The 22,704-nt window shown below is 47.6% G+C and overlaps 1 pseudogene; it reads left to right on the forward strand.

Moving 5' to 3' along the window:
* Positions 13,696 to 14,617, forward strand: LOC102184591 (annotated as a pseudogene).

Consider the following 22,704-nt stretch of genomic DNA (forward strand, 5'->3'; position numbering starts at 1 on the left):
TGCAGTCCATGGGGTCACTAGGAGTCAGACACGACTGAGCGACTTCACTTTCACTTTTCACTTTCATGCATTGGAGAAGGAAATGGCAACCCACTCCAGTGTTCTTGCTTGGAGAATCCCAAGGACGGGGGAGCCTGGTGGGCTGCCATCTCTGGGGTCGCACAGAGTCAGACATGACTGAAGTGACTTAGCAGCAGCAGCAGCAGCAGCAGCAAGGTTGGTCCAGTGGCTTGTGTAAACTTTGTATAGGGCGAGATTTGTGCTGAGTTTTTGTTTATTTGTTTGTTTGTTTTTCCTCTGATGGGCAAGGCTGAGGTGGTAATCCTGTCTGCTGATGATTTGGTTTGTATTTTTGTTTTGTTTATTGTTTAGATGAGGGTGCTACTGGTGGTTGGGTGATGATAGGTCTTGTATTCAAGTGGTTTCCTTTGTGTGAGTTTTCACTAGTTGATAACTCCCTAGCGTTCTCCGGAGAAGGCAATGGCACCCCACTCCAGTACTCTTGCCTGGAAAATCCTATGGACAGAGGATCCTGGTAGGCTGCAGACCATGGGGTCGCTGAGTCAGACATGACAGCGACTTCACTTCCATGCATTGGAGAAGGAAATGGCAACCCACTCCAGTGTTCTTGCCTGGAGAGTCCCAGGGACAGGGGAGCCTGGTGGGCTGCTGTCTGTGGGGTCGCACAGAGTCAGACACGACTGATGCAACTTAGCAGCAACAGCAGCAGCGTTAGTTCTCAGGTAGTCTAGGGTCTTGGAGTCAGTGCTCCCACTCCAAAGGTTCAGGGCTTGATCTCTGGTCAGAAAGGAAGATTCCACAAGTGGTTCGTTATGGCATTAAGTGAGATTAAAACAAATACCCCAAAATGAGAAACCAAAGATGAACCCCAGAAAAATGGCAGTTAAAAAATCAGGCAAAAAATAAATAATGGAATATACATATATACGTATACACCCATAAGCAACGTCAAAACAGTCCAACAAAAATAAAGTACAGTAGATTGACCTGGTGAACAAAGGAAATCAAAAATTATATTTACAAGTTAAGAACAAAACTAACTAAAGCACAAACTGGAACACAAAACTAAAGCAAGGTGTCAAATGGAGAATAAAGCAATGAATAAAATCTGATAAATATGTTGAGAGGAAACAAAAGAAAGACTAGATATGCAAAGGTAAATAGAGGTAGATGAAGTAGACTCATGTACATTAAAGCTTAACTGCAAGCGGAAAGGCAAACAAAGGAATAAATGCAGAAAAAATACAATGGGCTTAAAAAATTAAAATTAAAATTATAAGAAAGAGAAAAGAAAAAAGAGAAAAAAAAAGGAAGAAGAAGAAGAAGAAAAAGAAAACTCCACAGAACTGTAAAAGCCCAACATAGAGGCAGAGGTTTATAACAACAAAAAAAGTGTGACTGAATACACACATAAGTGTCCAACAAAAATAAAGTCCAATCGATTGACCCAGTGAATAAAGGAAACCAAAAATTACATCTACCAGTTAAGAACAAAACTAACTAAAGCACAAAGTGGAAAACAAAACTAAAGCAAGGTGCCAACTGGGGAGTAAAGCAATGAAAATAAAACTAACAAATACGCTGAGAGGAAAGGAGAGAAAAAAAAGAAAGAATAGATATGCAAAGTTAAATAGAGGTAGATAAAGAAGATTTATATACATTAAAGATTAACTACAAAGGGGAAAGAACAGTAGGAAAAGCAAACAAAGGAATAAATGTAGAAAAAATAATAATAGGTTTAAAAATTAAAATTAAAAAAAAAGAGAGAAGAAAAAAAGGACAACTTTACAAAACTGCAAAAGCTCAACATAGAGGCAGAGGTTTCTAACAACAATAAAAAATGTGACTGAGGGGAAAAAAATCTCAAAAGCTTAATTAAATTTCATAGTGCCAGTACAATTGACAACTACAACAGGGGGAGAAAAAGGAAAGGAAAAAAAATCCAAAAGAACCTACAGAACAATTCAAACATAAGGATAATAAATGTTTTTCTTGAGTCACTGCTGTCAGAGTCCTTTCCCTTGCTGGGAGTCACGGTCCACCTTACCTCCCTAGGATACCCTCCAACACTGTACTAGTCTCTGGACCTGCTGTGGGGGCAGCTCAGATTCTAACCTGGTCCTACTCCTGTGTGTTCTTGCCTCCAATGTCCACAGCTATCAGAACTAGTGCGTCTTCTTTTGTGGGAGCTCTCAGTGGCCTTTTATCTATTCCACAGACTCAGTCTGCCTAGTTGATCATGTGGATTTAATCTGCAGCTTGTGCAGCTGGTGGGAAGGTTCTGGGTCTTCTTCCTTAGCCACACTGCCCCTGGGTTTCAATAATAGTTTTATTTCCCCTCTGCGTGTCTGTTGTCCCTTGGGGTTTGCTTCTGAGGCTGCCCTGGAGGGCTTGGGTTTGCTTCTGTGAGGGTCAGGTGTGGAGGTGGTGCAGCTGCTTGGGTTGCAGGGGTTCTGGCAGCACCAGGTACTCAGGGGAGTTGGCGGCTAGGGCAGCAGGAAGTGCAGTGCTCTAGAAGGGTATCGCAACCAGTACTGGCCAATAGGCTCCAGTATTCTTGCCTGGAGATCCCCCCTGAAAGAGAAGCCTGGCAGGCCACAGTCTGTTGCTACTGCTACTGCTAAGTCGCTTCAGTCGTGTCCGACTCTGTGCGACCCCATCGACGGAAGCCCACCAGGCTTCTCCATCCCTGGGATTCTCCAGACAAGAACACTGGAGTGGGTTGCCATTTTCTTCTCCAATAGGCCACAGTCTACAGGGTCACAAAGAGTTGGACGTGACCAGAGAGACCGTGTGCACATAGATGCAAGACTTTTTTTGGTCTCTGTCAGCTCTGTCTGAGTTGAGCATGAAGGTGGCACAGCTGCTAGGCTTGTGGGGACCCTGCTGGTACCAAGTGTGCAGGGACATGGACTGCCTCTGCTGCAGGAGCTATGGTCCTATCAGGATCTTTCTTGGAGCCTCTTGTAGCTGGCAATCAGAAGGCCTCTTTGGCCAGTCTTTCTCCATAGCTCTGCCAGTTCAGGCACTTAGAGGGCTCCCTTGCCTGGGGTCTTTCTCTGTTGTTTGGGCATCAGGCACTTAAAGGGGCACCCTGGCTGGGTTCCTACTCTGTAGATCAGCACATTAGGCACTTAAAGGGACACCCTGGGCGGGGTCCTATTCTGTAGTTCAGTGCGTCAGGAGTTTGACGGGCCAGCCTGTCTATTGTTCAGCTTCAGATGCTGGTGTGTGGAGAGAGAGAGGCATGGCAATGGCTCCCCCATCCGCCCCTCCACCCCACCAAGCATGACTCAGCAGTATAGCCTTGCTCCCATGGTGCCTGGCTTTCCTCCACCAGCATTTCCCACCACGTTCTCCTCCCTCACACCCCCTCAATTTGTCTCTCTGCAGTCAACAGCAGCCCTCACCCTGGGGTTGCTCCACAATTGCTAAACTCCAGCTCCCAGCTGCTGCACCTTCCAGGAGACCTGCGTCCCTGTCTGGGCTATGTATGGCTGTGGCAAGGACTATCTGATTCTCATTCCATTTAAGTTGCCACAGATCAGCTCTCAGCCTTAAATGTTTCTCCTCTGACTCAGACAATTGCCCTGATGTGGGGATGGGACCCCTGCTTCAGTTCCCCCACCCACCGAGGGCAGGTCCAGTCCTACTAACACTCCTGTTTTTCACCCTAGTTCCTTCATCCTACTGAGTTTTGCATGGTTCTATATTTTCTTTTCTGCTGGTCAGGTACTCCCGTCCGCAGAAGTGTTCTGCATACACTTCTGTGTGTCTGAAGGTGTCTTCCTGATGTATCCAGGATGTTCTCCACGTCTTCCTACTCCTCCGCCATCTTGCTCTTCTGTCTCTGTTTTTTCATAGGCTGTCTAGGTTTGTTATAGCTTTTCTTCCAAGGAGCAAGAATCTTTTAATTTCATGGCTGTAGTCACCATCTGCAGTGATTTTGGAGCTCCCCAAAATAAAATCTGTCACTGTTTCCATTGTCTCCCCACCTATTTGCCATGAAGTGATGGGGCAGGATGCCATGATCTTCATGTTTTGAATGCTGAGTTTTAAGCCAGCTTTTTCACTCTCCTCTTTCACCTTCATCAAGAGGCTTTTTAGTTCCTCTTCACTTTCTGCTATAAGGGTGGTGTCATCTGCACATCTGAGGTTACTGATATTTCTCCCAGCAATCTTGATTCCTATGCTTCATCCAGCCCAGCATATCTCATGATGTACTGTGCAAGTAAGTTAAATAAGCAGGGTGACAATATACAGTCTTGACGTAAGTAGAGCACGGTGGTGGGAAAGGAGGGCCTGGGCTTCTTGTTCTCACATTATCCACCCAGAGTCCTGTGAGGCTGGTACTGTTAGCCCATTTAGCAAATGGAAGAAGTGAGGCTTGAAAGGGGTTAGGTCTGTGTCAGAGGTGGCACGCTTGTGGCCTGGAAGGGTGCCCAGTGTCCACAGGCCTCTGCCCACACACAGGCCTTTCAATTGGAAGGCACCTGGGAGGGTGATTTGGGTGCTGTACTTTCAGGCCTCCTCACTTCTAGCTCTTTGAGCCATTCTCAGGGTGGAGTCTCTTACCCTTCTTGAAAGGAAATGAGTTCTTTCTGGATGCAGGTTCCCCAGTGGCCATAAAGGATGGTGGAAAACAAACTGGCTCAGTGTTTCTCCCCTAGTCCACCTGACACCTAGGGGGACTGTCAGGTCACCCTCTCCTTTATCTTTTTTTCTCCAGGATCTTCTTGAGTCAGCTTCTTTATCTATGGTTCCTTCAGCCGAATAGGCTGAATTATTTGCTCTTAAACAGGTTGTACTTTGGCCAAGGACAAAACTGCTAATATTTAAACTGATAACAGATTTGCTTCTGGAGTAGTTCATAATTTTGGAATGTTGTGGAAGCAACGTAGCTCCCTTCCTTTCAGAAGAAACTAAAATTGGCTCCCATGTTCAGGAATTATTAGATGCAATGATTTTGCCTACCACTTTAGCTATTATTAAGATTCTCAGGCATTCTAATCTTGACTCTCTTGAAGCTAGGGAAATCATCTTGCTGACATTTCTGCAAGAAATGCTGTCCTTAAAGAGACCAATAGCAGGCAAACTTCAGTCTATAAAATTTCCAGCCCACTGTAGATTCATTAAGCCATTATAGTCTATGACACAGTAAGAGCCTTCATGAACCAATATGGTGGGCAACCATTAACCAGGCTGAAAAAATTCCTTCCTCACTTTTTCTACTTGTCCAAAGAATAATCCAGGGAAGCCTGTTGGTACTGCCCTGGGACATTTTGAACAGCTTAATGGACCATTTGAGGTCCGGCAAATGGATTTCATACAACTCCCTTTATCTCATGGATATAAATTAACTTTAGTCATGGTCTGTATGCTTTCACACTGGACTGAAGTCTTCCCTTGCAGACAGGCTACTGTCTCTTCTTGTGGCCAAAGTCCTTCAGAAAAAGATTATCCATACGTGGGACACTCCTGTTGAACTTCACAGTGATTGGGGAACCCATTTTACTGATAAGAAGTTTTAATATGTCTGTGATGTTTGGCTGGCTTTAAAACACTTTCAATACACTTACCACCCTCAATCCTCTGATTTACTCCAATACACTAAATACATTATTAAAATTCAATTTGCAAAATTTGGAGAGGCCCTTAAATACCTTGGCCAAAAGCACAGTCATTGGTCCTTAATCTCAGATCCACTCCTTTTGAAACCATAAACTCAACCTGTGAGACAGTCAGAGGGTGTCCAAGGCACTTGGCTACTACTGCTTTTGATCCACAGCTGATAAAAAGGTGCTACTCCAATACTGCAAAGCCCTAACTGCTTCTACTAAAAATAACCGTGTTTAGGTAGAGCAACTTTTCATAGTGTGTCCTCAGGGGATGAAGACCATGAGTGTCACATCTGGCAAACTGGAGATTTCCTCTATTTCAAAAGATATCTCCAGAATAACTCTCTTTAACTTCAGGGAAAAGGCCTTTATCAAGTACTGCCAACCAAACCTTGTGATGCCAAACTTCAAGGAATAGACACTTGGATTCACAGGATGCACCTAAAGAAAGCCTCAAACCCTGACTGGACCTGCACATCATCCTGTGACCTGGAAGTAAAGATTTCCTGGAATTGAAACAGATGACATCTGATGAGACAGTTTTCCCAAGATATCCAGACCAGGCCAGTTGGAAGCATCACCAAACCTTTGATGATGATGTAACACTTCAGATGCTCTTTAACATCTATAACATATGGATTTTAGGTACAAGTGTCCTTTTATCTAAAGAGAGTTCTCCCTTCCATCCTTCCTTGTTACTTGGATGTGACCTCAGTAGGTTTCCTATTCACAGTTGCAGGGCTTCCCTGGTGGCTCAGGAGTAAAGAATCCACCTGTAATGCAGAAAATGTGAGTTCGATCCCTGGGTCGGGGAGATCCCCTGGAGAAGGAAATGGCAACCCACTTCAGTATTCTTGCCTGGGAAATCCCATGGACAGAGAAGCCTGGTGGACTATAGTCCATGGGTCGCAGAAGAGTCGGACACAATTTAGCAACTAAACGACAAGAGCATAGTCTCTGTGTGTCAGGAATTTGTAAGCAGCTTTGTTGGGTGGTTCTGGCTCAGGGTCTCTCATGAGGTTGCAGTTGAGGTGGGTGCTGGGGCTGGATCATCTGAAGACTTGACTGGGCTGGGGACCCACTTTCAAGATGCCTCACTGCCCTGGCTGGCAAATTGGTATTGGTTCCTGATGGGAGCCCTCAGTTCTTTCCTTTGTGCACCATGGGGGGTGCTTGAGAGTCCTCATGGCATGGTGGCTTCCCCAGAGGACCAGACAAAAGCTGAAGTGCTTTACATGACTAGAGCTGGAAACCACACACCATCACCTGTGCCATTCTCTACTGGTCACACTTACCAACCCTGAGTCAGTGTGGGGGGACTGTACAAGGGTGTGAAGACCAAGAGTCTGGACATTCAGGGCCACCTGGAGGCTGGCCACCACAGTGTTACACAATCTTAGGTAGAGTTTATGGTACATAGTTTGCCTCAAACTTACTTTATTACAGATACACAAAATCCCTTTGTTTCTTAAGGAATGTGTATTCCTAATGAGTGCTGACACCCATGTCTAACTCAAGTTGTTCAACTTAACCCCTGGCACAGGCGGCACTCTGTCTTCCACTGTGCACAATGCCAGGAGACTCCTTTGTATTATGGCATGTGTGTGCATATGTGTGTGCATCTGTGTGCAAGGTATGTGGAACCAAGATCATGATATAAGGCTGGACAGGGTGCACTGTAGCGACCAGGTGAAAACACCCAAGTTGAAGGAGCTTCTGGGCATCTAAGCTCCGCCAACCGAGATGGACGTCCCTCATGCAGGTGCCGACTTGGTTCCCTGCTCTGACTGCCCCCACCTCCTCTATTTCTCATTCCCTTTCTCAGCTCCTGCCATCATCTGCCTGGATCCATTGTTCCTTTCCCACACTCAAGGCATCTTCCAGGCTTTTCTTGCACCAAAAGCCATGATAACTAAGTCAGAAGGAAGCTTTAAAACAGGAGTCTCAAATCATTAGTGACAGAAGAGAGCAACTCTCCCTTCCTCACTGTGGTAAAGTGTCCACCCGCTAACACAACTGCTGGCTGAGCACTTGCTGGGGAAGGTAGTTTCCAATCGCTGTCCACCAGATCAAAGGTGGGACAAGACGGAGAGCAACTTACATTTTTGTATCTGATTAGATTGAGCTACTAATATACAGTGGACCATTGTTTCTCTCACAGGCTCTCTCTCTCTGCATCCGTCGTTGGGTGTAAATGCAACCTTCCTGGCAATAAAGCATCTCTGAAGTGCCATTGCCAAGAAATGATGTCTTTCCTTCTTTGCTTTTACTTCATCACTACCGTTTGCCTCCCTGAATCTCTTTCTGCTGAAGCTGCCTCACAGTTTCCTGCTGTGAGCTGGGCTCGGGCACTTCATCTGCTGCCCCTTTCCTGGAAAGTGTGCACTGTGCCCACTCAGTCATGTCTGACTCTCTGTGACCCCCATGAACGGTAACCCACCAGGCCCCTCTCTTCCTTGGCAAGACTACTGGAGTGGGTTGCCATTTCCTTCTCCAGAGGATCTTCTCAACCCAGGGATAGAACTCATGTCTCCTGCGTCTCCTGCATTGGCAGGCAGATTTTTTTTTACCACTGTACCACCTGGGAAGTGGTAGAAAAGTATGAGGTCATGGAATTAGCATCTTGGGATGCTAGAAGATAAGGCTGTGGTAGTATCCCAAGTAGTCAGGCAGAAGGGCTGCAAATGCGTGTTACTCCTTGTTCATCTGTCCCCCTGTGTGTTGAGTGGGGCAAGGCCCAGTGTCTCACGTGGCCCAGTCCTAGTGAGACAGACTGGACGTGAGACCCTTTGCTGCAGTGCTTGTACCTGAATAAACAGCTCTTCAAGCAACAGGATACAAAGAAACTATAAGGGACTGAAAGGAACTGCAAGCATGCTCAGCTGAGGCAAGTTATAGACACCAAGATACAAAACGACCATAAAACCCCAACTGCCACTTATGAAGCACTTCTGGAAGCAAGAAACAGGGTGTCAGGAGTGAAAGCAGAGAACTGCACATGCCCCCTGCACACAATATCACCAAAGGGGTGGGAAAACCACCTAAGCCACCCCTCTAGCCCAACTCCTGGACATGCCCCTACCCTCACCCCATAAAAGCCTTGCCTGAATTTCTCATCTGGCTTCTAGTCAATTTCTATTGATTGGGGGAGGCCAAGAACCCTGGTTGGTATCACTAGAAGGGAGAGAGAGTCAAATACATTTTATGTGCCATCACAGAGGGGTTGAGGATGTGGTGTGTGAGCTCAATCTGTGTGGACACTTCAAGCATCTCTGAAGCTGATCAGTGGGGTTACTGAGTCTCCCTCTCTTTCCTTACTCCCCCACCTCTCAACATCTCTAGTGATTTCCTTTTCCATCTACCTTACTTAAAGCGATCTCCTGGGCAGAGGTTACTTATTTGTGCAAGTCTTTTCCCTTGTGTCATTTCCTCCCTTCCCTGAAGAGCAGATGTTCTTTTGGAGATATCTGGTCAGAGGCAAAAGGCAAAATAGTTCCTGGACAGGGTGGTTCTGGAAATTTTCAGTGTTCCTCTACATCATGAACCTCCACGCTTAAAGTACATAACTCTTTTTCTGACACAATTGTTTAGTAAGCTCCAAGGTTGTTATTACCGAGAAAGAATAGTGGTGCCTAATTTTGGCAGGAAGAGTAAAGACTAATGTTTTCAGCAAAATGCTTATCAGGGAGTTCTGAACTCTCGTCAAAGACCTGTTTTCTCAACTGCCCTCCTCTAGCAAATCTGCTATTTTTCATTTGTTGAGATATTTTCCTAAAATGCTGTGCAATCATTTCCCCCTTAATTATCTCATGGAACAACTTAGTACTTTTTTCCTGATTGAAGAATGACAAAAGGGAGGCATGAGAGAAAAGAAAACAAACAAATTGCTTCAAAGGAACTTTCCCCTGGCTGATGATGGGCTCATCATTCTATCCCACCTCTGGGGAAAGTGTTTCCTATAAAATCCAGCAAAAGTTGGACTAAAGATTAAGAGAACGCTTACCAGGTGGCTCTGCTTCTAGAAAGAAGATCCCCACCACTTGGGGCAGATGAACTCCAGTTATTGACACAAGTTTTCTTGCAGCAAGAAGGGGTATTGGGACTGGCTTGCTTCCTGATTTGCTACGAGGCAGCAGCCAGGCCCCAGACAGGCAGGTGGCTGGATGGGATGACAGGGGCAGGGTCACTACCCGAGTTACCTGGGCCAGTGATGTCCTCATTTACTGATCTCTAGATCCTTTGTCATGAGTCTTCCACCACATCATGGAGGGAATCTAGAGGTCATCATCCCTCCTGGATATAGAATGCCCTGAAACAGGATGGTCAATATGGAGCTGCTGTAGCTGAAATCCAGCCTCTGCATCCTGTTACTAAATTGAATCTCAGATACAGAGTTTCTCATGAAGTAGAAGAGAAGAGTTTCACTGTTTTGCCAGGTAAAGGGGACCACAGTGGGCTCACACCCTCAAACCTGTATTACTTGACCTGGAGTGGGTGGTGAGGAGTTTCATAGAAATGGTTCAAAGAGAAAGGTGTGCTTAGCTCATGAACATTCTTCTGAATGGTTGGTAGTGAGGTAAGAGGGAGTCAGAATCATCAACCTTCGGGTTCAAACCTACCGGGGGTCAATGGACTTGTGGGAAGCATACAGTTAACTTCTCCAACCTGGTGGGGGTTTCAGTATCTGCCAAACAGCTTAAAAATATTATAATCCGTATCCCTTGAGGGGAAACCAGGCCCTGGCTGCAAGGCTGCACTGCTGTTTCTTGACTTCTCCTCCCTTGTCTCTGTATCCCCTCCCTTCCCTGATTTGCAACTGTTTGAACTTTCCAGTTGGAACTCAGGGAAAGTCATGGAGGCTGGATGAAGAAAACTAAAACACAGGGGACACAGAAAGGCTATTGCGCCCACAAGCCCCACAGGGTACTGCTCAGTTCCACCATTTCTGAGTAGGAGACTCGAGAGCAGTTGCATGGCTACACCATCTCTCTCATTCCTCTGCTATGAGACCAGCATGTCACAGGAAGAGCTGCTTCTGAAGCTCTGATGCTGGGGTTCTGACAACCCAGAACAGACTGAAGCTGGAGAGAATGCTTTTGAGCATGGAAGTCTGCTATGGAGTGTAAACCAGCCTCATGTGGCTGGTAAAGAGGTTAAGTCTATGTGTATCATCAAGAGTTGATAAACAGGGGATGGGAACAAGGGATCTGGAAATGCTGTGCATATGTAAGGTTTAGGGGCAGAGGGGTGAGGGGTGGGATGTTCAGGGCGTGGGAAGCTTCAGAGCACCCGTGGGTGCCAGAGACTTGAAAAGGAGAGGATAGGACAGGATATTTTACAAATGCTGTCCCAGGTTTTAAATCAAATTGCTTTACTGCTCGTTAAAAGAAAAAAATGCTACAGGAAACCCTTTCATGGAAACCTGCTGAAACTGGATTGTAGGGGCTCTGGGGTCTACTAGGCATATTCAAGAGTGTAAGTTGTATAGCAATAACTGAAAATGCTTTAGAAATCTAGAGACAAGTATTCAGTGAAGGCTGGGATAGACAATGAAGGCTTAGATGAATTGACGTTTTAAGATGGGCCTTGAACTCTGGGCAGGGAATAGGGGCTTGAAGGAAAGTGGTCTGACATTGCAGCAGAGCAGGGAGCTCCATCAGAGAGCCACAGAAACGAGAGTGTCCAGATGGATTCAGAGACACCAGAGGAGATGCCACTGGTGCCGGATAAGGAGGCCTTTTAAAACATGATGTTTCCCCACCCCACCATCAGGGAGGTCTCCTCATTTCTCAGAACTTGCAAGATACTGTGCCTAATTTTAATTGAGGTGGTAATGAATGACACAGAGAAGAGGATGTGGAGGTGTGCGGGCCGGTCACTCAATCACCCATGAGGGTGTCTGTAGAGTGAACTGAGGGCAACAAAGTCCCCACTCTCTGGACCTGGAGGCAGGTAGGAAAGCAGGGCAAGCTTTGTCAGCACACAAGTTCCTTACACTTGGGACAGGCTGAGTGAGATCTTTAGGGAGCCCGAAGCACCGAGAACATTTGGTCTGTTCATGACCCCATCGATTCCAAACAAGTCTAAACCACAGAAATAAGTGCAGGTAGTCCAACAAAGTTGTGGTTTTCTCCATCTAGGTTGTATAATTGCTTTTATAAATCAATGAAAAATCGAGTCTCTCTCATTACATCATTGTCCTAAGTGTCCTCTGGCCTGCCTGTTGGGTAAGCAATATCAGGATGGCTGGCCAGAACATTTACTGCAGCAGGAAGGCTCACAGGAGAGTCAAGGGTCCTATTTGATTGCCTCTGTGGACAGTCTGTGCTGACTGGGGGGCCTCCACCCCGACCCTGAAGGTTGGGTGCTATAGCCTACCACCACCGCCATCCAGCAACACATGCCCAGTATGGTACTTTCATGGATCTGCTCATGGGCAGTACCTACCATTGGGCGGCAGGCAGTGTTGGGACCTGACCTAGCTCTTTGTGCAGGCCACTGCTCCTTATGTGAGGTCAGGAGAGCTAGATGTCTCAAGCCATTGTGTCTTCCTTGCTGAAGCACTGGGTGTTGAGAATGCAGCTGTAGAGCAACTTCTCAGGGAGCTTCTGCCTCTTTGTCTGGATGAGATGCTTCCTCTGAGGTCCTGGCCCTCCTGTCCCCACTGCTCTCAGCAGCATCATGCTTTGTGACAGTCTGTCTCCCCTACTATCTCATATTTAGCTTTAGTCAAGAAATGTGCGTGCATTTATCTTTATCTTTGTATCCTTAGTGCTTAAAACAGAGCCTGGCACTGTGGAAGTACCCAAAATATGTTTCCTGAGAGAATGAGTGAACAAACCATTGCCCTGGAGCAGAAAATCAGCTGCAGGTGTGGACCATCCTGAGTAAATTCAGAAGGGCTGAACTGGAGTACATCGTGAATTTTAGAAAAACCTATATCCCCGTGGCAGGCACTACTCTTAAGAAATCAGAAAAGAAGGATAAAAGGAGGTGAGGAGATAAATGAAAAGGGAAAACAGCATAGTTTTGAGCCCATCCATGCGTTCAGTGCAGCTGGAACAAGGTGCTGTGTGGTTTAGGAAGCCAGTGTTATTAAAGGTGGAGTAGAAGGCATATGGCTTCCCAGGTGGCTCAGTGGCAAAGAATCTGCCTGCCAATGCAGGAGAGGCAGGTTCAATTCCTGGATTGGGAAGATCCCTGGAGTAGGAAATGGCAACCTGCTCCAGTAATCTTGCCTGGAAAATTCCATGGACAGAGGGGCCTCGCAGGCAAGCTATAGTCCATGGGACTGCAAAGAGTCAGATGTGACTGAGTGGCTGAGTGCACAAGCACCCAGAAAGCATATCAGAGCTTCACCGGAATCAGACATTATTTCCTCCTAGCTGCCCACCTCACTTCTGTTGGAGAAAACAAGAGCAGGAGGTAATCCCTGCAAAGGAATTTTTCCTGATGTTGGGGTGTCATTTTTCCATGGGGTAACCAGAGGCTGCTGTGGGAAGCAGTCAAACTTACACACTGCTGCTGGCCTTGGCATAGAAAGCCATAGATGGCGGAATCACAACCAAGCAGATTCTCCCCATTGATTGAAATCTTTTCTACACTAGTTCCCCCACCCGTGCCATCCCCCATCAGGAGGGTTCAGTTCAGTTCAGTCGCTCAGTCATGTCCGACTCTTTGCGACCCATGAATTGCAGCACACCAGGCCTACCTGTCCATCACCAACTCCTGGAGTTCACTCAGACTCACGTCCATCGAGTCAATGATGCCATCCAGCCATGTCATCCTCTGTCGTCCCCTTCTCCTCCTGCCCCCAATCCCTCCCAGCATCAGAGTCTTTTCCAATGAGTCAACTCTTTGCATGAGGTGGCCAAAGTACTGGAGTTTCAGCTTTAGCACCATTCCTTCCAAAGAAATCCCAGGGCTGATCTCCTTCAGAATGGACTGGTTGGATCTCCTTGCAGTCCAAGGGAGGGTAACTGATAAGAAAACCAGCTCTCGTTAAGCATTTAGGAAATAGAAAGAGAGTGAGTTCCAGGGTCTTATCTGATCCAACATGACCTCTCCCTCCAGCATCCTCTATGCACTGGTTTTTGTACTGTAACTTTTGGTTAGATGAGAGCGGAGACTGTATCCTATCATATAAAAATATAAGTGGGGTTGCCTTGGTTGAAGTGGGGGAGGGATCTAGAGCTCCATCCCCTTGGAGTAGATCTCCTTTCTTCCATTTCTAACCCCCTCTAGCAGGCAAATTAGCTTTGAGCATGGTGGGAAACCCATCACCCACTCCCATACTGGCCCAGGGCTCGCAAGTCACACACTGCACAGCTCTCTATGATCGAAGGGAGATTTGCATGGTCCTCAGTGTTAGACTGAAAAGTGAACTAGCGTGCCAGATGAAACTGAGACAGAGGAGACCATCAAGGACATTTTCCGACAAGGCAAAACCTGCTTTATACCACGGTACCAGTAGCAGAGCAATCACATGGATGTGCTGAAGTTAGCATCGCCAGAGGAAATCGCTTCACTGCCCAGAACTTCCTGGAACATTCAGCAGCCTGGTGAGGATGAGGTTCTGGAGGAGGCCTTGTCAACAGGGGGACTTGACCTCATCTTCGTGCCAGGTCTTGGGTTCGACAAACAGAGCAAACTTTTGGGACGGGCAAGGGTTACTGTGACGCCTACCTGAAGTGCTGTCTGCAGTCCCAGGACGTGAAACCCTACCCCCTAGCCTTGGCTTTCAAAGAGCAGATCTGCCTCCAGGTCCCGGTGGATGAGAACGACGTGAAGGTAGACGACGTGCTTTGCGAAGACTCCTGAGCACCTTTGTCTCTGACGACCGCAGCTGACAATCAAGGTTTTGTGCCAGAAAAAAGTCGAATATGTGTATTTTCTCTTTGTCAGAAATTAGTGGAGATTGCACACTAATGTGAATATGGGCTATATTGTTTTCAATGTAAGATACACCTAACATGAAACCAGTTTTAAAAATCAATAGCCATGTGTGTAATAGAACATTGATTAAAACGGAGGCTATCACTGTGTGATTTTCAAGTTAACTTTCTGGCCTTAATGTCCCAGGTTGGTCTGTCTGCTTTGTGGTGGTGGTGGTGGTTTGGTTGCTCAGTTGAGCCTGACTCTTGGCGACCCCATGGACTATAGCCTGCCAGGCTCCTCTGTCTATGGGATTCTCCAGGCAAGAATACAGGGTTGGATTGCCATTACCTCCTCTCAATCCAGGGATCGAACCCAGGTCTCTCACTTTGCAGGCAGATTTTTTACCACTTGAGCCTTAGGGAATCCCTCCTTCTGCTTTGAAGTGTAAGTTGAACATTCACGAGGCCCTGTGCTCCAACTCAGAGTGTGAGGGGAAAGGAAGCTTATGGGGAATGGACACTGTCATGAAGTCCTGTCAGGGGTCTGAGTCAGTCTGGCAGGCACACAGAGACCCAGAAATTATTGACTTGGAGTTTGCTTTGCATTCAAAGTTCCCCAAGAATATTCTCCCCTTTTATCATGGCTTCACTTACTCAACTGGAAATTATGTCTGATGCTTTCTAACATTTGATGGACAACAGACTGAAACCTTTTATGATTTAAATATTTAAATCTGGCTAATGTGTTCCCATCTCTGCTGTTCTGGATGTCAGGCACTGATGAGTTTAAGATCTGGTGTCTTAAAAGGATGCATTTGAATCAGTTCTAATGACATGGATGAAACTAGAGTCTATTATACAGAGTGAAGTAAGTCAGAAAGAAAAACACCAATAGAGTATATTAATGCATATAGATGGAATTTAGAAAGATGGTAACGATGGCCCTATATGCAAGACAGCAAAAGAGACACAGATGTAAAGAACAGACTTTTGGACTCTGTGGGAGAAGATGAGGGTGGAATGATTTGAGAGAATAGCATTGAAACATGTATATTACAATCTGTGAAAGAGATGACCAGTCCAAGTTCCATGCATGAAGCAGGGCACTCGAAGTCGGTGCACTGGGACAATACTGAGGGATGGGGTGGGGAGGGAGGCGGGAGGGGGGTTCAGGATGGGGGACACATGGGGAACCCATGGGCGATTCATGTCAATGTATGGCAGAAACCACCACAATATTATAAAGTAATTGACCTCCAATTAAAATAAATAAGTAGATTAAAAAAAAAGAAAAGTGAACTAGACCCATACACATGGGGAGGGCACTGAAAACCATCCAATCCAGTTCCCTGGCTTTACGCAGAGGAGACGCAGGCCCAGAACATACTTCTGGAGACATGGCTAAATAATTGTAAAATCTGGCCAAAGAAACCAGATCTCTTCTCTTTCAAGTTCCTCGTGTATGTATAACTGAATCACTTTGCTATACACTTGAAACTAACACAACGTTGTGAATCAACTATACTCCAATATTAAAAAACAAAAAATAACCCAGATCTCCTGGTGCCCAGTCAACAACCCTATTTGTTTCCTTGTACATGATATTGCTTGTTCACATTTCAGAAAGATTTTTTAAAAAGTCATTAGGGCTAAAACAAAACAAAGGAAGATTTTTCTTGTTAAAACTCAGTTAATAGGTACTTTTGGTTCTCTGGGATTATACCTTAAGCAGTCTAGCTGCTTTGAAATCGTGCTCTTTAGGGTTAAAAAATCTATCCTGAAACCATGCCCCATAGGGTTAACAGAAACTGGTGACTAACAGAAATTCTTGAGCTTGTCTTATAGAACAGCAGGTGAGAGAACAGCTTGGTAAACCCTCCTTGGCCTGGAACCTGCCTTCACTGACCAAGCTCGCCCTAGTTATCTTTTGGACTCACTAACTGCCGCCTATAGATAGCACCGCTGATGTTTGGGCTGCTATAGCAACGGGCGCATAAGCTGTTTTCCAGGCTCTTGGAGTCAGCTCCTGTCCAGTTCAAGCCAGCTAAGACTGGTTGGGATCCCTGACCTTAAAACTGGGCCTGTGCAGGTGTCTGATGAGCAGCCTTTGATGTCAGAGTGTCAAAACTCCACCTCAGAGCACGCTAAGTGCCTTCATCTTTGAACATCCATCCCATGAAGAAGCATGTAACTCGGATACACCTGCATAGAATGTCAATTACTTCCCCTTTCCCCTTCCTCCAGTCACCTTTCCCCATGCCTCAGACCACTCGGTTTCTTTATCCGATGTGTATCTCAAGCCTCTTGCCTTGGGGGAGGTGGATGTGAGATCTGATCTTCATCTCCTCAGTGGCTGCCTCATGAATAAGCCCCTTCTCTGCCTCACACTTCGGCTTCTCAGTGTTTGGCTTGTTGGGTGTCAGGGAAACAAACCCGGTTTGGTAACAGTCTTATCCTCCCACACATCTTGGTCACTTTACACTCAGCATGAAGAGGGTAAACCCACAACCTCGGTGAGGCAGATTTTGCACCGACTGGTTGCTTTTTAGCTGTGGATGTAATCCCTGCGGGTGGTGGGTGGAGAGACTTGATGCTGAGGAAGAGACAGGGAGCCATCACAGAGAGGAAGCCTTCTGACAGGCACCAGGGAGCCCTCTCCCCTGCTCGGCGTCCCTGAGGTCTGCACACTTCCTCCTGCTGCGGTTCTGTGTCAGTCAGGGGGCGTGACTCTGAGGATGCAGTGCGCTTCTGTAGGAAGGCTCTGTCCCTTTACAGCTGAACCCTGAGGCAGGGCAATGGAGAGCTGAGCAGTCTCTGCAGACAGCCTGGCCCTGCTGACACTCAGAGATCAACTTGACCTGGGCTAGTCTGGACTAGCTCAGGACACACAGGTGGAGGAAACAGCAGGTGACAAAAGGGAAGAGGCTGGACAAACCAGGGCTGGGCCGCCGGCTGAGAACCAAGAGGAGGCAAGGTGGTAAGAGGCTCCCACTGCAGCTGTGTGCGTTCAGGACGTGAAGGTGATACACATCTAAACGTCGCTGTATTTATGTTTAACTGAACTGTTTAATAACCCACTGATATTTTATACTATAGAATGAATTCAATTTTGGTCACCTTATTAGACTGTTGATTTGTAACGTCATGAGTTAAAAGAAATTCCTTCATGTGTGCTGGGAGATTAGAGCAGTTGACACCTGGGGGCACAAGGTCCAGAAACAGGTCCTCAACGGCCCATGAAGGGGAGGAACCCTGAGACCAGTTTCAAGCCAAAGGGCACCTCGTTCCAAGTATAGGCCTTGAATCTCGCCTCCAGGACGCCCTCTGGAGCTTGTTTGCTATGTCACCCGGAGCGGGAGAGCTCTACTGCGTAGACCGTCATAAGTCTACACAGCCTCCTTTCTCTGCTCACTGAGACTTCCTCGGTGCTATTTGCAGAGGGTAGGGAAAGGCCTAGGTCGTCTGGGGTCCCCAGCTTACAGAAGGAAGGGTCAAGCAGGAAGTGAGTGTGCACATGAGGAGGTGAGGATGCGGAGGGGCACAGGTGCGCGTGCGTGTGAGATCCTCGCCTCCGCGGCATCCTCACGGCTCAGACCTCGGGGCGGGGGGAAGGCACAGACACCGAGAGTGCTCCACCTTCTGCGCACATGGTTTGGAAGCCCCTCCTTGGAGGTGGGCTTCATCCCCAGGCACCACAAACTTCTCGTCCGCGTGGAGAAGTGCCACCCTGGAGGAACTCACCCTGAACCCTGCTTCACTCAGGTTTCGCCTTCGTCTCAGTGCTGTGATCCGGAACCCGGGGCCCTGTGGCCTGGCCAGATTGGGCCAGCGGCTTCGCTGTTGTGTGAGCCACACCCTCGTGTGGCACAGAGGCCTTTGGGAAGGGAGCTTCAGGGGCCTCCCAGCTGCTTTCAGGGTTCTCCCCAAGGCCTCTGCACAGGGACACCCGTCACTTCTGCTCTTGTGCGGACTTTTTTCCAGACAGTTTTAAAGGCGCACTGCGGGATGGGGCTCTCCATTGGAGACTTCTCCCAAAGCCCTCGTGTTCACCCTCAGTCCTCGCTTTAGGCTGTGCGTGTAGCCAGTCAGCGGGGTCTGTTAGGGTGAGGATGGGGGTATTGACCTTGAGCAGAGATGGGTCCCCCTTACCTTTTAGGCTCCGAGGATAGGTTGGTGAGTGGCAAATTTATGGTGAAAATTTGTAAATTCTGTCTTGCCCCAGTTCTGGCTCCACTACCCAAGCCTTTCCTCTGTCCTCTGTCTTCTGGGGCTGGAAGGAGATAATATTTGAGGGCCCCTCCCCTCAGGCAGCAAGCAGGCTTCGGAAGGAAGCTGGCGTTATGTTCAGAGCCAGCCTCACCCAGAGGTAGCAGCTGTCCTGTGACGACAGCTGCCTGACTTGATGGGGCTGGGGTGGGGGCACTGAGAGGGCTGGGACAGCAGTGAAGGGGGGCCTGTGAGGGGGGCCCAGGGCCTCTAACTTGTCCTTTCTGATTACCATCTCTCAGAATTAGAGGATTTCTAAAGATGGAAGGTCGCTCAGCTTCTCCAACACATACTTCCTTGGTAGCTCAGCTGGTAAAGAATCCGCCTGCAATGCAGGAGACCCTAGTTCAATTCCTGAGTCGGGACGACCCTCTGGAGAAGGGATAGGCTACCCACTCCAGTATCCTTGCCTGGAGAATCCCCATGGACAGAGGAGCCTGGCAGACTACAGTCCATGGGGTCGCAAAGAGTTGGACGCGACTTAGCAGCTAAAGCAAGCAAAGATGGAAAGAAACTTGGGGCTCGTCCCAACCTTAGTAATGCAGCAGAATTACCTGGAGAGCCTTAAAAAGGCAGATTTCCAAGGCATACCCCAAATCTAATGAAGCAGGATCTTCAGGGGTGGACCCAGCTGTGCAAGGCTGGACTGGGGCCGTGGTGTACATGCAGCCAGTCAGCCAGTCAGGATGATTTAGCCACTCATAAGCTGCCTGCCTCTGTTTCCCCATTTGAACAATAGAAATAATAACACTTGGCAGAGCTGGGGTCACGGTTAAAGAAGACACTGTGAGTGAAGAGCTGGGTGAGGAGTTTGAAGCTGATGCCCAGCCAGCCCTGATTATGTCTTGCCTACGCCATGGTGAGCATGCAGTGGAGGATCCCATGGAGACAGGCGACCTACTCACCCAGCCTCTGTTCTGTCCTTGGGGAGACTGAGCCCCACAAGGAATGTAAGCATGTGAATTCTGGACACACAGCAGGTAACTTTGCAGGACAGGCTCTCTCCAGGGGCCCAGCTCCAGGAGAGAGGCCTCAGTGCTTTCTTTCCCTGCCTGCCAGTCCTGCTAAAACAAACAGGTTGGGGGTGTGTGGGGAATGGCTTGTTACCTGGGACACTTGATCAAGTGAAACCATAGCTTTGTGCCCAGGGGAGCAGCTGGAGGATAGAGGGGCCCCAAGCAGGAAGGGGTTATATAAATACTGGCTGCATAACTAGGTCTGTGCCTTGATTAGATAAGAGCTGGAAGCTGAGGCCCAGTGAATAACAATTGAGCTCCAGGCTGGTAATGGCCTGATTTGAAAGTCTGAGCAGAATGGCCTGGCACGGGGTGAAGGGCAGATTTCCCTGATGGGTCTGGGGCTGCTGAGATAATGCCTGATGACAAGGGGGCAGAAGTGAGGGGACCGCAGAGTCTTCACATCCCGCCACGAGCCGGTCTGGGCCTCTGTACCTGCGGTCCTGCCCTGAATACAACACAGAAGCAGCCAAACAGCAGGGAGCTCTGCCCCTGGGAGCTGAAAATCCTTAGGAAGCTTAAGTCAAAATTGGCAGGTTAACAAAATTGATTGTAGATTATACAAACAACGTGAGCAGCTTGGAAGCTGGCCCTGGGGATAAAGAGATGGCAGGCAACCAGCAAGTAGTGACTGTGCTCCGGGTGCTTTGCACTGGTTATCTGTGGGACAGATAACCTCATCCTCACTTCCCGGGTGAGGAAACAGGCCTGGGGAGGTTTCCTGATCGTTTCCGGGCCCTAATCATTTCCTGCCCATGCCATGGTGAGCATGGGGTGGAGGATCCTGTGGGGACAGGCAACCTGCTCACCCGTCCTCTGTTCTGTCCTTGGGGAGACTGAGCCCCACAACAAATCCAAGCATGTGAATTCTGGACACAGAGCGGGTAACTTTGCAGGACAGACTCTCTAAGAAGCAGAGGCAGGGTTCAAGCCACATCTGGTGGAAGTCAGTCCCTTGCGAGCAGGAATGAGGAGGGGCTTATGGAGATACCAGGTCTGCTCCTGAAGTCTCTCCCAAGTTCCTAAACTTTGATGGCTCCTGGGATGTCCTGAGACATGAATTCGACCACTTTCAGTGGTGACAGCAGGGACTCATCTTCAACAAAAGAGAGGGAGAGTCCTTGTTCCAAAATCTTCTGGCACCTGGTGGGTTATATGGCTCTTGCTCAGTGACCCACTCCAGACTGGTAGCATCTGGATTCACCTAACAGTGGGTCAGAGGAGTATTTCCAGTATCATGTTTGATGCCCCTAAGATCTGGAGCTCTTTGTCAAGCACGTGCTTCTTAGTGATGAGAAGGGCAAGTTGCATTAAGTGGTCCTTTACCTTGGGCAGCATTCCCTGGAGACAGAGATGAATTAGGGAAATATTCTGTTTATCATCTGGTCTTCATATCTCCCAACTCTAACTGGAGGAGCATAATGGCTTTTCAGACCTGCCATCTATGTCCGTTCAGACCCATAGCTAATAGTCCAGGAAGTGACTGTCTAGGTCTCTCCCCCAGGGCTTAGTGACTTTGGCAGATGAAATCTGGCCACCTGGGGGGAAAGATGGGAGAGGTTTCCTACATAATGCTTGTGATGTCATCACTGAGTCTTCCTTCAAGAGGATCCAGGTTCTCCTTCATTGGAGAATGGTTTAGATCTGAGAACTGAATGAAGGGCTCGCTTGCAGGTTTTTGTACAAATTGAGTGGTACCCTGGCTGGCTTCCCATCTGTTTTGTGCTGACAACACGTGATCCAGTAGTCATCACCACACATCCTTACAGTCAAGCACTAATAGTATCTTGATTGTTATTCTGGTCTTCAGTGATTACATCCTTTTCCTTGTTTAATTTGGGTGCCCCCCAATCTCTGTGATTCTCTTATTCCATTATCCTCACTGATAGGAGGGAGCCGACTTCTATGACATCTCTCACTGTCAAATCTCCTCTAAAAAGTGTGGCCCTCGGCAGGCTTTTCAGAGTTGTCCGTATAGCCATCCCACATGCATTCCTTGTCATCTTAGTGGAGGGTGTGCCCTCTAGGCATTTCCGTAGACTCTTAGGACTGGCTCCAGGCGTCTTTGTCAGAATGTGGACACCTGAGTTCCGTGTGAGGGCTCCCGTGTCAAATATGTTCTTCCCTCTCCAGCCTATCTCCCTTCAGTTCAGTTCAGTTCAGTTCAGTCGCTCAGTTGTGTCTGACTCTTTGTGATCCCATGAATTGCAGCATGCCAGGCCTCCCTGTCCATCACCAACTCCCGGAGTTCACTCAAACTCACATCCATCGAGTCGGTGATGCCATCCAGCCATCTCATCCTCTGTCACCCCCTTCTCCTCCTGCCCCCAATCCCTCCCAGCATCAGAGTCTTTTCCAATGAGTCAACTCTTTGCATGACATGGCCAGGATATTGGAGCTTCAGCTTTAGCATCAGTCCTTCCAAAGAACACCCAGGACTGATCTCCTTTAGAATGGACTGGTTGGATCTCCTTGCAGTCCAAGGGACTCTCAAGAGTCTTCTCCAACACCACAGTTCAAAAGCATCAATTCTTCAGCACTCAGCTTTCTTCACAGTCCGACTCTCACATCCATACATGACCAACTGGAAAAACCATAGTCTTGACTAGACAGACTTTTGTTGGCAAAGTAATATCTCTGCTTTTCAATATGCTATCTAGGTTGATCATAACTTTCCTTCCAAGGAGTGCCTTTTAATTTCATGGCTGCAGTCACCATCTGCAGTGATTTTGGAGCCCCCCAAAATAAAATCTGACACTGTTTTCACTGTTTCCTCATCTATTTTCCATGAAGTGATGGGACCAGATGCCATGAGCTTAGTTTTCTGAATGTCGAGCTTTAAGCCAACTTTTTCACTCTCCTCTTTCACTTTCATCAAGAGGCTTTTTAGTTCCTCTTCACTTTCTG

The sequence above is a fragment of the Capra hircus genome, chromosome 28 (assembly GCF_001704415.2).
Source record: "Capra hircus breed San Clemente chromosome 28, ASM170441v1, whole genome shotgun sequence".
Taxonomy (NCBI): domain Eukaryota; kingdom Metazoa; phylum Chordata; class Mammalia; order Artiodactyla; family Bovidae; genus Capra; species Capra hircus.